The 14,958-nt window shown below is 41.8% G+C and overlaps 1 pseudogene; it reads left to right on the top strand.

Moving 5' to 3' along the window:
- The first annotated feature begins 581 nt into the window (after nucleotides 1–581).
- LOC107543267 (trophoblast glycoprotein-like) lies at nucleotides 582–14,054 on the top strand (annotated as a pseudogene).
- The last annotated feature ends 904 nt before the right edge of the window (nucleotides 14,055–14,958 follow it).

Here is a 14,958-nt window from a genome sequence, read left to right as displayed (position 1 = left end):
TTTATCTAGAAAAAAGCTTCCGATGATCATAAATCCCATTCCCAGGTGAGGATTGGGTTTTATGTCCCTTGTGACGTTTTCTGTGACCACAGCTTAATGATTTCTCTAATTGGCTGTGTATGTTGCTTTTGCCTTGGTATTTAGAGACTTTGTAGGATAAGCAAATCACAATATTGAGGTTCAAGATAATTGTTGCTTAGAATGGAAAGAACTTGAAGTATATCATTGTTATTTTACTTGTCTGTCATGAACAAGGAGTGAGGAGGTCCAGGTTAATGAACTTCCTAGGTACCTCACCATTTTCTTTTTAAAGGCCAAATATTATTATTAGGATGCTATGGTATTAATAATATTACTATTGTTTGGAAGAAAATGCTTTACACTAAATTTTTCACTCCTTGGCTTTGTTTCATGGAATACATTGGTTATTGTGCATTTGTCGAGGTGTCCATCACGAACAGTGGGGAGCAGCTGCCCTGCTGTACCCCAGGGGCCGGGGCAGGCGCAGCAGGGCTGGGCGGTGCTTAAGCAAATGGGCCCAGGGGCTAGCGTGCCTGGGTCGAGCCGAGCTTCCGCCAATTATGAATTTCATGGACGTGAGTAAGTTATTTAATCTCTGTGTGCTGTATAGGGCGATGCAAAGGATTATATGAGGTAATATTTGTAGATCACTTAAAATAGTGCCTGTCACACAATAAGCCCTCTTTCTGTGTTAAATAAAAATAAATACACTTCAGCAAATGTTATTGAGGAGAAATGTGAAAATGTGGATAGCAACTCATCAGAATGATGTCTCCAATGAAGTTGTATAGTTTGAAGAGCTTCCTTATGAATCACGCAGATGATCTTTAGTTCTTGGTTGAGGAGACATCTATCTAACTTGCTCAGAAATGGTTGTTTTTCTTTCTCTCCCCATCATCGATTACGTTTTGAATAATTGAGTTCAACTGCTAAGTGCTCTCCAGTTATTCTGTAAACATATTGTGCACTGAGTATCACAGTTCTTCGCTCTGTCCTCCCCATGGATACAAATGTGTGCACAAAGTAGCAACCACGCTGGGAGAGCGCCGACAGTGCGGGGCTCAGGGGAAGAGGAGTGGCTGTGGGGTGGGTGATGGCCGGACAGCCTCGCTGCTCAGCTCTCTGTTGCTACCTGCAGAGAACCGCCCCAGCCCTCTGCTAGTTTCTGGACAAGCAAGATTTCTCAAAAGTCTTTTTTTTAACTTAACCCATGTCTTTTCTACATAAAAGTAGGTGCATAATTCCAATTATGATGTCTGAAAGGAGGCAAAGCTGTTAAAAACCCATGTAAGCCATCACTAGATTCACCCCCCCTTCTCTCCCTTCCACTCTCTCCCTTAAAAATGCCCATCAGGGGGTCCCAGTGCCGCTCTGGGGAGACCCGTGTGGTGATGCTTGGGGGTGCTCCCTCATCCTGCCCCCCGCTTCCCCCTGCACCTTCGCCCGCTGACCGCCACCAGCCGAGCTGGCGGTGCTCAACCTCAGTGGCCACTTGGAGGAGGTGCGCCCTGGAGCCCTGGATTATCCGCCCAGCCCGCGCCAGCTCGGCCTCGGCCGCAGCCCGCTGGCCGATCTCAGCCCCTTCGTTTTCTCGGGCAGCAAGGCCAGCGTCTCGGCCCCCAGCCCCTGGTGGAACTGACCCTGTAGCACACTGTGCCCCCTGCGGATGAGCCGCAGAACCGGAGCTTCGAGGGTGTGGTGGCGGCTGCCCAACGGGCTGGCCAGGCGTCTGCGCTGGCTGAGCAGCCTGGAGCTCACCAGCAACCGCTTTCTCTGCCTACCCTCTGCCGGGCCTCTGCCTACCCTCTGCAGGGCACCTGGACCTGCGCAACAGCTCGCCGGTGAGCCTGACTTAACTGTCCTTCTGCAGCCTGTCACACCCAGAACGCCTCCGCCTGGACGACAGCGCCCTCGAGGCCCTTCAGGATGGCACCCTGGCAGAGCTGCAAGGCCGGCCCCAAGTCAGGGTCTTCCTGGACAACAGCCCCTGCTCCTGCGACTTCCACGTGGCGGACAGGGTGGCCTGGCTCAAGGAGACCGAGGCAGTGCAGGGCAAAGCCAGGCTGGCCTGTGCATTCTGGAAAAAATGAGGTTGGAGCCCTCCTGGAACTCAACAGCTCCGGCTGGACTGTAACCCTACCCGTCCCTCCTTCCCTGCAGACTTGTGGTGTCATCCTCGGTATTTAGCCCTGATAGGCGCCATTGTCCCACTGGTTTTGTAATTTGAACCGTAAGGGGGTAAAAAAGCAGATGGGTGACATCAGAGATGCCTGCAGGGGTCACGGGGAAGGGGTATCATTACAGACAGGAAATCAATGGGGACCCAGGTTAGCAAGCCTCAGCTCTAATTCGGATGTCTGGGAAACACTGAGGACAGAGCAAGGACACGTATGCATGAGATGTAGACTTAATTAAGCTTTATCCTGTCCCAGGCTCGCTCCACCTCCACCGTCTGCTGTAGACTGAAAGCAGTGAGGGGAATTTGCTCCCTTGGCCTGCACAGTGCCTTGGGGTGGTCTGTTAATGTAAGAGGAATGAGCTTATTTCTGGAGCCCCTGTTTCTTCCTTCCTTTCTTGGGACTCAACTCGTGTGCAGAGATTTTTCAAATTGTAGCATGAGCATGGACTCCTGGCTGCCTGTTTCTTAGTGCAGTTCAGGGTGTAACAAGTGTAACAACACAGATAGCATTCAACAAAAGCTGCCTCAGCTTTTGTGAGAAAAATACTCTGTTCATAAGTATCAGTTTTATTCTCATGTACCAAAATTGAGAAGAAAATGATTGCACTCCATAAACTGCCTGCAGACTGCAGCAAGCTCTTCAAAACAACTCTACAGCACACAGGAGCACCTGCCCGGAGAGCTTGCTTACATTTTTCTGTTCTGTATACTTCAAAAAATAACTTGCAAGTTCAGATAACTTCTTTGACAAAGTAAATTACTTTTTTGATTGCAGTTTATATGAAACTATATGAAAGTTGTTTTATAAACGGCATCAAGATCCAACAGGCTTAATTGTTTAAAAAATTCAATAAAGATTCTTAGAATTTAAAATGTCCGACAACCAAAAAACAAACAAACAAGCAGACCATTTTTTGGGAATTATTCTTGTTTTGTAGTGAGTAGAAAAAGTGAATTTAAGAGCAACCTTGAAGGTAGCCAAGAAGACCTTAATTTAAGGCATGGTCGTAAAATTTTACAGTTGGAAGGGTCCATAAAGATTATTTATTTCAATTTCTTGATTTTCAGATGAGCAAACAGACCAGGAAAAGTTAAGTGACCTGACAAAAATCACAAGGCCAGAACTTGACATTTTAAATGCTGATGAGACTATAATTTTTTTTTCTATAATACTTATTATGGGCCCTGAGATACAGTATAAGTTATACTGATTTGGTTTATTCCAGTTGCAAGTGATTAAAAACAAACAAACAAAAAACCCCCAAACCCAGCCTAATAATTTAAGGAAAGGGGAAAATGATTGGTCCTGTAATTAAGAAGTCTAAGGGACATTTTGCTTCAGGCATCCCATGATCCGGGAACTCAAATAATGTTAACACACCCATTGTCTTTAGCATGGATTTGCTTCACTTTGTGATTCTCAGAAAGACTCTTGCTAAGTATTTGGGAGATGGTGGCAGCAGCTCCGGACTCTGTATCCTTTCAGATTCATGTTCAGGAGGGAAGAAACAGGGGCTCCAGAAACAAGCCCATGACTATCCAGTTGGCTCTAAGTGGGACCATGTGCCATCTACAGAGCAATTCCAGAGGCAGGAGAAATGCAACACATTGATTGGCTTAGGCTTGGGCCGCAGGCAGTGAGAATCCGACTGACTACACATGATCTAGAAAAAAGTTAAATACAAAATGGTGATGGAAGGAGGTTTGACTTTGGGTGGTGAACACACAATACAATGTACAGATGATGTGTCGTGGAACTGGGCACCTGAAACCCGTATAATTTTGTTAACCAGTGTCACCCCAATCAATTCAATAACAAGGGGAAAAAAGTTAAATACATATATGTTGTTTATTATTTTCTAACAAACAATTATAAAGCACTTACTCTGCCAGGTTGTTCCAAGAACTTTACAAATATTAAGCCATTTAATCATCTTAACAAACCAATGAGATAGGTACTACTACTATCTCATTTTAAAAATAAGAAAACCAAGTCATAGAGAGGTTAAGTAATGTGCCCAAGAGTCCACAGTTTGTAATCTACGAAGTAGCCACAATTCCCATCTGAAGCAATCTCGCTCCAAAATACCTGCTTTTCAGTTGCATGCACCGAGTAACTTAATTTTCTCTTTATCTAGTATAGCTATCTTCTTACTACAACAGTTTCCTAAGCCGAGACTATGATTTTTCTTCCTTCTTGTCATGAGGAGGCTGGTTACCAGAAGGGGTAATTGGTTTACAGAAGAGGGATTGGCAGGGCCTGAGCTAAGGGGCAGATCCAGCTCAGTGGAGGTAACAGCTAGTTCTCAGTGTTCTGGGCTTCCTTTTTAAAGAGTCTTTTGGGCTCCTGTAGAATATGTTCCCTTGCACACTGCTTTAGCTAATTCTGGGAACTGAGGAGATTTGCCAATAAGCTTCTTGGAGATGGATGACTTTTTAAATGTCAAATGCAACATTGAGCCGTTAAGTTGTGCTGTTTAAAATGTCAGGAAAAACCATTATTTTTGCAGACCGAACTTCAGTGTGGTCTGATTTCAAGTTTGTGAAATGACTCCTGTCTTTGAGAAGAATCCTTCTTTTCTTATTTTGAAATGTTGCTGCTGTTTTGTCCAAAGAAGAGTGGTCTATGAGGCAGTTCTGGCCTCCAAGCCCGACCTAGCATGGGGAAATAGTATAACGCCTCCAAGATGCTTCCATCCCCTGCTAGCCAGGCTTCCCAGAAACTTCCAGGGTAGCCAACCACTGTGCACCTTCCTTCCCACCTTCCTTCACCCTCCTCATTCAACAACAAAGCTCTGGGTGATGTTTCCTCCAGAATCCATTTCCTGTTATGTTGTTTTAAACCACTTATTCCTCAAGAGAATATTATATATGAAGGATTTGGAGAGGAGCAGCCGCAGGCAAGTGCCAAATAATGACCACTCCCAGTGGAGAGTTGGAGCCTTGACACTTTGGATCTGTTTCTCCTCACCTGTCATTTTCATCCAGGTATTTTCCCATGATTAGGAGCCTGAATTAAATCATCAGAAAGTAACCCCAAGTCTGATTGATATTTGTGGAAGTGGGTGAGAGAGATCTCTGCTAACTCACCTTATTGAAGGGGAAATGAGACAGGAAGGGCTGGAGCTGCCTCTGTGGTCTGTGGGCCTCCAGCTTTATAAAGCACTATTTCAATACAGTCAGCCCTTCCTCCACTTGCTTCTTGTCTCATCATGACCCAGCTTGATCATCTCAAATTGTTAGGTTGTAAGAGATGACTCCCAATCCATCTCTGTGTCTGAAATTATATGGTAAGATCTACCACATAATTTACGAGAAACAATTAGTCGGGAGGGAAGGAGGGGGGTGACTATGTCTTGACAGCGTAGGAGACTGCCATCTTGTGTCTTACCAAGACTCAATATGAGTATATTATTCTGCATGTTTTATGTCATCGCACTTATGAAGCACTTTGATTAGTGAGCAACACGGCACTGAGCCTAAAGCACCAGATTGCATGTCAAAAGGCCCAGTTTTTAGCCTGAACTTAGAACCACATTAGCTGGGTGACGCTGAACAAGTCAAAATCTGATTCTTTTTTTTCTTTCATGAAATGAGGAAATAAATAAGGTAGTTTTTAAGAAAACTAAAACGATCTGCTTTCTACTTAAAGAATGAAATCTGTATCTATAAAATCAGACTTTTAAAAAATATTATTTTCTATCTCCACAGTCTTGGAAATGTATATGAACATTTGCCCCTATGTAAAAGATGAGAAAACTGAGATACAGAGAGATGTATAGCTCACCTAACATCAAGCCCCAAGAGAGCTCCGTTTCTCTCATGTGAAACTTGTGGATGAGTCACTGACCTACATACATCACACAGGCCATGCTGGCTCTTCCACCCTTGGAGTAACACAGTAAAGTCAGTGGGTTGAATTGCTCGGTTCCCAGACTGCCCAGCTGGGAGATGATATTTAGAATGACAGCTTAAAAACAGTTCTGACCAAGCAAAGCATTAGTCAGCTTGGGAAAAACTTTATGGCTTGGGAGGAACTTCTCGGGGAAGGAGAAGTAACAGTATATTCTATTCATTCCGGGAGGACCATTTGCGCTGGCAGTTAGGGAATGATTTGTTTTGGACCCGCACAGAGAAAAGGGAAGCAGTGAGGGAAAGCAGATCAGACGGGAAGTTAGGCTTCACTTCTAGTCCGACTCTGCCAAATAGTACAGGGCAAAGTACGTAACTTTTATGACCTTAACTTCTTTACCTATAAAATGGGAGGATAGGACTAGATGGTCTCCAGTCTTCTCTTGGATTCTTCCCCAAAGTGTAAACCCTCTCCTGTGTGATAGCAGTGATTCAGGAGTGAAGGGTCAGAAGGATCTCTCTCCATGGGTTTCCCTCTGCCCTGGTTCTGTGTTCTCTTTGGCATTGAAGTGACCTTACTTATAGGCAACCTTATCGAGGCCTGATTTGTGTTATCAAAAGTGCTGTATGTTTCTCTGTCTCCTGTGGTGGGCTCGGCAAGTTCTAAGTCATTTCTTTGGGGTCTCCGATAGCTCTGTCCATAGTGAATGTTGCCCTTGCCTTTTGTTTAGTGGAATCGCATATCCAGGATATGGCAAGTCTGTGATTGCTCAATATTTCAAGTAGTACTATTTCTCAAACTTGAATACTAATTATTTAATAGTATCTTTTGTAACTTTCATGGTATGTTACTGATATCTAAATATGGAATGTACTTAAGTGTACAATTATTGGTTAACTATTACTTTTTTTCATTAAGGGGACAGCAATTTATATGTGCATATGATTTTATATATACATACACATTTTCTCCCGTGCCATTATATTTTTTATTGGCTTAAAGAGCTGAACAATTTACATATATATTTAAAATGTTTATGCTGGAGCTCTGGTTGCAACTATCTCCTAGTTCTTTCTACTCTTTGCTTGTTATGAAGCCCTTATGCAAAGCTTTAAAGCTGAAAAGGTCCTTTAAGGTCATCTGTGATCCAACCTCTTAATTTACAGTTGAGAAAACTGAGGCCCAGGGAAGTTAAGGTGTCATTACTGGTGATAGCCAAGGGGGAGCTAGAACTAATGAGTCTTGCTTCCTAGCCTAATGATTTTCTCCCTGCTATAGCACAGTAATATTTATAGACATATAACATAACACTCATATATGTTCCTACAAATATAAACAGAGAAATATTTATGTTTTGCTTACATTCTGTTATAGAAAGGTAGAGAAATTCAGTATAAATTTCCCTCATGAATGTCTCAGAAATGTGCATCCTAATGAATATTATTCATTGGTTGAAGAAAATATTGCTAGGTAAGTAGAAGATATGTATCCTGTTTCTTTAGAAGCCTACTTCCCGCTGCGCCAAGGGGATAGAGTAGAAGTGCCGGTTAATAATTTATAGTATGCATTAATCTCTACTCCTCTTTGACTAAAATATTAATTCTCCACTGATCATCATTATTTGCTTTTTTGCCCAGGCAATATACAATGTGTAGAGAGTTTGATGAAAGGCTTCTTTCCTAGACTCATCATGGTCCCCTGTGCTCTGCCAGTAATTTACAGACTTTATTTATTTGTGGTAATGAGCACACGATGTAGAGGATGCCAGCTGCTGGGATTGTCTTGGGTGCCTTTTTTCTACAGCAGGACAATGTCAAAAGCACAGCTGTTTTTCTAATTTAGCATTTGCAGCATGTGCCTACATTTTTATTACATTTTTAATGGAACAGTGTAGGTGAATGTAGAATATTTAAAAATCTCAGCCCAATTTCTATTAATAAAATGAGTTTATTTAAAAATATATTGAGAAGTGTTTGAGGTGTGTATGTGTATTTATTCTAAAAAACAAAGGTTCTGGAAGATGGGACAAAGAAGATTTGGTTTATTGACTTAGAACTTTATACATAATTATACAATTTTGTAAGTGTAGATACACTTAATATACACATACATTTTGCATGTGTATGTATAATTTGTATAAGTTTTTATCAATTTTAATCCAAGAGATAGAAAGAATTTAGTATCTAAGCCATCCTTTACTATATATGTTAAAAGGGAGAATTTTTTATATTTTGATCTGCAAAAAGGAAGTCAATCTGCAAATCATTCTTTGTTTACTGTGAAATGCAGTTTTAAATTTTTGTCTGAGAATATCTCTTTTCCAAACGTGGGCATTTCGTAAGCTGTGAAGTCATGAAGACAGCCTAATTAAGAAAGAGCTAGCACTTTTGCTGCTTCCTCATTTGGCCATTTGTTCCTTCCCTTTCTGTCCCTTGTTCCACGGTGGGGATTGAGTGCACTGCCCTGCAGACAAAGGGACCCCAAGAGCTGGCTCCTTTTACCCCTTCTCTTTCTGACTTTCATCTCTGCCTTCCTCTTTTTTTTCAATAGAAACATTTCTACTTTTATCTGCTCTCACTACCTCTTTAAATTTTCTGTTAATTTAAATAAACTCAAGAATTTCAAGCGTTCTCGGCACACCCAAGTTTGTGGGCTGAGCTGTGTGCACATGATGTACCTGTAGTTTCTCATAGATGATGAGCCCATGATATGATGACTGTGGGACACTTGGTTGCTTATAACACACTTTGAGGACAATGGATTCATATTACAATTGCTCCTACTCAGCTGGTGGCCTGGTTTTTCCTAAAGCTCAGTGAGATAGATTTTTTTTCTTTGAATAGTCATTTATGCAATTCCTGCATATTGAGGGGGGAAAGACTTAGTAATTGTGCTCTACTCTTAAATACTGCACTACTTGGCAAGTCACTATTTTCATATCAAGTATATATATCTCAAGATCTAGCAAGGAAATCAGAAACCACTTTAAGTATTTACAAGAGAAGAAATTAAATACAGGAATTGTTTACACAAGTGATAGAGAAGCTAGGAGCAAAACAGAGGTTTATCAACAGAGAGAGCAGTGAAGGAGGCAGAGTTACAGGTAAGGCCCCAGAAGCCAAGGTCAGCTACCCATAGCTGGAACTGTGACAGCCTTGTCCAGCAGGAGCTCAAGCCAGAGAGGAGACCATCAAGTCACCTGAGAAGCCATCCAAGGTGGAGAGAGCTGTGGCCTCAGGTTTCTCTCCACTCCCATCTCCTTCACAATCTCATGCCAGTGCCTCCCATTGGCCAATCACAGAGGGCAGCCAGTGACACTGGAGCTTAGGAAAAGCAAACTGCAGACATCAGCTCCCCCTTGCCCACAATTCAGATCAGAGTAGGTTGGGGAAGGGTGGACGCAACAGGAGGGAAAGAATGGATCATATAGTGAATAAGCTGAGGACACTCACACAGAAGTCATCACCTAACCCCAACTGAGCTCTCTCGATCCCCAATACTGGCAAAATCTTCACGTGGGCTTAGGAACCCAAGGGGTCAAGGACCACAGACATGGAATGTTATCCAGAACCTGCCTGTGGCTTTTGAGGACCTGCTTAGGCTCCCTTCTCTTTGGGGCTTTTTGGGTTTATTTTGCTCTTCTCTCCCATCCTCCACCTCTGCTTCCTTGTGTCAACTTTCCCTGTGGTCACTAGTCAGAATTATGTAGGTTTTCTGGGGGAATTTTCTACTCTTCTTCAGCTGGCTCACGGCCTTGGGTTAAGGTTAGAGTAATTAAGTCAAGGATGATGTCTGCAGAAGAGTTGCTCAGACCTCAGAGGTGGGATCAGGCCTTCTCCAGACGCTTGCACAGGAAGTGACCTCTGAGTGCTATGGCAGGCTCTTTGCCCCACATAGCATCACATGCCCCCAAATCTTTAAATCATTTGGTTAGTGTCTTTGCAATCCTAATAACACAGTTTTCTTGAAGATAAAGACTTCCCTATAGAACGTTAAATCCTGGAACACAGTGTCACTCAAACACTAGGTAATTCAGTGTTTTTGACTGAAAACAAAGGTTCCTGGGTAGGGAAAGATAAGCTCTAATTTCTGTAGTTTGGGGTAAGTTACATAAACTCTCTGAGCCTCATTTTAATGTTTCTGAAGATAGAATTTCAAAGAAAGAACTGCTTGTATGACCTGTCTGTTCAATTACATCACAGCAACTTGAGGGCAAGTATCTTATATTTCATGTATAGCATTTAGCACATTGTTTTATACAAATAAGATACTCAATACATCTTTAATAAAGAAAGATCTGACTGAAAAATTGTCCAAGCTGTAATATGGACAAGCTTTTGCATTCTTGCCCAGCCAGTGTGGCTCAGCTGGTTGGAGCTTTGTTTCATGCACCAAAAGGTTGCTGGTTCAATTCCCGGTCAGGGCGCGCTGGCTGGGTTGCAGCCTCGATCCCCAGGAGGCGGTGTGCAAGGCAGCCAATCAATGTTTCTCTCTCATCAATGTTTCTATCTCTCTCTCCCTCTCCTTTCCCCTTCCTGAAATCAATAAAAACATATTTAAAAAGAAAATAAATTATTTGTATTCTTTTGAAATTTCCTATTAAAAAATTATTTAGTAGTAATAAAGTTAGGAATCTACTTATCAGAGATTACAAACTCAAATACCTGTGAAGGATCAAGCAAGTAATGAGAAATGAACTTGGTTAAGGCAAAGGAAAATAGTGGGGGCTGTGGAAAACTGGAGATTTTTGGAGAGAGCTTTAAATGTCCTTTGTAAAGGTTATTAGATGATGTTCTGTCCTAGCCAATTGTCATAAGGAAGAATGGCAGTGATGTTGTCAGAACTTTTGGATATGTATGTGAAATTTCTATATGTTTGTGGCTAGATCAGCTACGTAAGGGATTCTGTTAAAAACAATGCATACATCAAAAAAGAATCCATTTTAGACTTCCATATGTTAACAATAATTATAGTTCTTAATAAGGTACTTACTTAAGATGCTTTGGAAATTAGCTCATGGTTTTGGATGTCTAATTTTCCCTGTCTTCCTTTCCAATTTTAGCTGGAATACTTTATCAGTGCAACCTTCTGTTGTACTCAGTTTAGTCACACGAGGCAGAGAAGAGTGCTATTAGCTGTTGCTGAACTTTGACTTTCTATTAACAAAAGTGCTAACTGAGTAGTTGCCTTTTCAGATTATCCCCTACAATAAACATTTAAAAAACCCCACATGAACGATAAGATTTTCAATCAACCAGTTATCAAGAAATGTGCTTACTATATAGAGACTATAAAGATAACAGGTACTGTTATGTTTAGAAGTGATCAGCTCAGTAAGTGCAATACACTGTTGACAAGGTTGGGCTTGTGAGTTCTTGTGGCCAAACAACCAGTTAGTTTCATACACAGAAATGCTCTGTGCACCAGAAGAGAGTAATGGCTCAAGCAGAGCCACTTGAGTTTCATAAGACCTATTCCAATTTGCAGTTGATTTGATGTTGAGGGGAGCTAATAAAGGTAGAAAATGAGTCATTTTCCAGCATGATATAACTAGAATTGGTTCTTCGCCCAGAACGACATGAGTCAGTTTAGTCCTGACTCAGTTCCCAGTCTGATGCACAGTGACTCACTTCCCTATGTGATGTCATATTTGTTCCTTGTTAGATCTGACCTCCTCGATGTTTTATTGTATTAGGGTTGTGGTGGTTTTTTTTTAAAGAATAAAATGAGGATATTGTAGGAAAAGATGAAATACTCCAAGGAATACATAATCAGACTAATAAAGCAAGCCTTGATTTTCACACAGTGAGCCTGAAGGAGTAATTAAGCTTTAAATGACTATCTTGTTGTCCCCATCTATTAGGGTTGTTAATTTCCAAATAGTGTAGCTATTAGCCAACATTTGATTGAAAACATTTTGCATGTAAAAGAAGAAAAGTTGGTATAACAACTCAATCATCTGGTAGATATATTTATAAAAGGCAGCTCTATTTGAAAAAAGTTAACAATAGATGGTCAGATTAAAGAGGACACATGGATGGATCTTTCTAGAAAGACACATTAATTTATGTACAGAAAGTAAATAAAAAATGAAATGTTTATTATGAAAACCATAAGCATATTTAGGATATATAAAAAAATTTTAAATATTATAAAATGTGGGATTTTTTTAATGCTTATGTCAATTGTGAATGAAGTTCAGTGTTCATGGCTGCATTGAAGGTCAAGTTTGGATGCTTGGAGAAAAGCAACTGAAGTATCTCAGACATTCTACATTAAAAAGGATTACCTTTAGTCTTCCTCACAAGGCAGACCAAACACTCCCTTCCTCAGTAGATAACTATACTGAGAAAGTCAAAGCTATGTAAGCTAACGTTACTTTGATGGCAACCAACAGAAACCTCTTTTGAATAACTTAAGCTAAAAAGGGGATAATTTTAGGGGATGATAAATGAAAGGAGTTGCCAAATAACCAAGTCTCAGAGTACACTGAGGGGGTGGGTCCCAGATTAGGTGCTCCTGGAGCTCCTAGGACTCTGTCAACTTGTAACTCTGCTCCAATAGCCTTCTATATTCATTCCTCACTATTCATGTTTCAAATGCCCGGAAGGATGATCCATTAATTAGCCCACCTTGGCAGGTGTATCTCCCCTTAGATGAATCATCTCTGACAGAGGGGCTAGCTGCATAATTCCCACTGGAGAACTATTATGAGCTGGCAGTCATCCCAGCTGTGTCTACTTACAGAGACCATTTGGCTTGTTCTCCAACTTATTTCCCCTATAGACCCAATCATAACAATGTTTTTACCTATCCTGTAAATGAGTGCTTCTCAAAGTTTTATGTTCATATGAATCACCGGGGATTTTGTTAAAATGCAGATTCTGATCCCATAGAATGTGGGTACTACCTAGGAGTCTGCATTTATAGTAAGCTCTCAGGTGCCAATAATGCCAATCCATAGATTACCCTTTCAGCAGCAAGACTGTAGAAGAGGTTTTTGGTTGCCTAAATATTTTCTATTCCCTCCTCCTTTTTTAATAGCCCAGGGTCTTTATACAAGTATTCACTTCTACCTCTATACAGTTTATGTAGTTTGGGGGAAACCGAACATACTCCCAGCTCTAGTGGTGGGTACCAATTGGTTTTTAGCCAATCAATCATTCAGTGCTATTTCAACTGAATCTTTTTTTTTTTTTTAAAAAATATCTTTATTGATTTCAGAGAGAGGAAAGGAGAGGGAGAGAGAGAGAGAGAGAGAAACATCAATGATGAGAGTCATTGATCGAGCCCGCAACCCAGGCATGTGCCCTGACCGGGAATCGAACCCCGATCGCCTGGATCCCAGGTCGACGCTCAACCACTGAGCCACGCCCGGCCGGGCTCAACTGAATCTTGAACAGTGGCTGACAAGTAGCAGGTACTCAACAAATATTTGTTAAGTGAATACATGAACAGATGTGAGCATAGATATGTGACATAAGCTAATCTAAGATGAATTTTAGGACACTGGCTTGGAATGCTGACCTGGAAGCCCTTTCTGTCATTGGATGTGAATGTTTGAGACTTGATTATGACTGGCAGCCTTCCTACAACTATTAGGGGAGTCTGCCTGCCTTAGAATGAAGCTGACACTATAGAAGCAGACCAAAGAGATGGAAAGAAATGGGCCAGTGATAACTTCATCAAAACATTGGATTAACTACCCTATGTCCACCCCAACAGTTACTTGAACCAAAAATCCCCTTCAATTTTAAAGCCAGTTTTAGTTGGATTTTTTTGTTGCATCATAAAGAGTCTTACTTGATAACGGCAAAATGTTTATTTCAGTCGAAGGACATCCTACTTTGGTGCAATGTGGGTGCCTTCATGGGTCACTGTGGTCAGAAAGCACCAGGATCAGAGAAGCATTCTACAACATCCTGTGGTATGGATTTAGAAACAGGCTTCATTCAAGAAATTTACAAAGAAATTGTCAGCAAGAAGAGCAGGATTCTGTGATCTCAGCTTCTCATTGATCCCAGGAAAGGGATCCACTGGAATATGGATATATGTTTCAGGAGAAGGACCCTAACTCCTTGTACCTTTCCATATAGGGAAAGTGAGAGACCAGCTTATCAGTGGGGGTATAAACAGATACTGGGGCACCAGGCAGGCTGACTTAGGTGTTAGATGTTCTCAGGAGTTGTCCAGGGAAGCGAACTTTGCAGCTCAGGAGATTGGAAGCCCGCAGGGAGGTCTATAGCTTGTTTGGCTTGGGGGTGGGGTAGAGTAGGGGGTGGGAAGCCTGTAGTCCTGTAGGAAGCTGAGTTTGGGCAGCCCATCCCACTGGGAGAAGGGGGAGGTGCCAGCTCCAGTTGACCTGTCCAAGTCACCTAAAGTGACCTCCTAGTCATTTCTAGACAATTCTGTTTGTCAAACACACTAACCTAAATCCTTGACCTAACGAGTTCTTTAAAATCCTTCCCATGCTTCACCACTGCCTTTAGGATAAAGTCCAGGGACTTTGTTTTCCAAAGCAGTCACCATCTGGCCTAACCTTACCTTTCAGTCTTATGTCACCCTCTACATGTTAGCATATACTCCAACTATGCCCGACGACATGCTATGCTCCAAGAATTTCATATATCATTGCTTCTCAGTGTCTGGAAGACTTCTGCACCATGCCTCTTCCTGGAATGCACCTTGTTGAGCGCTCTGCCCATGAAAAGTTCCTCATGATCAAAGCCGGCTCTTCCTTTAAATTTCAGCTCAACTGTGACTCTCTGGGAAACATTCCCAGATCTTTAATCCCCATACCTAGCACAATTAATCATTGCTTCCTTTGAGTTCCCCTAGCGATTGCTTCACACTGCTAGCTTACACTTATCACCTTGTTAAGCAACATATCCGTGGCCTCCCCCAG

This window comes from Miniopterus natalensis, chromosome 14, assembly GCF_054644295.1.
Source record: "Miniopterus natalensis isolate mMinNat1 chromosome 14, mMinNat1.hap1, whole genome shotgun sequence".
NCBI lineage: Eukaryota > Metazoa > Chordata > Mammalia > Chiroptera > Miniopteridae > Miniopterus > Miniopterus natalensis.
This window is presented reverse-complemented; position numbering and strand designations above follow the sequence as displayed.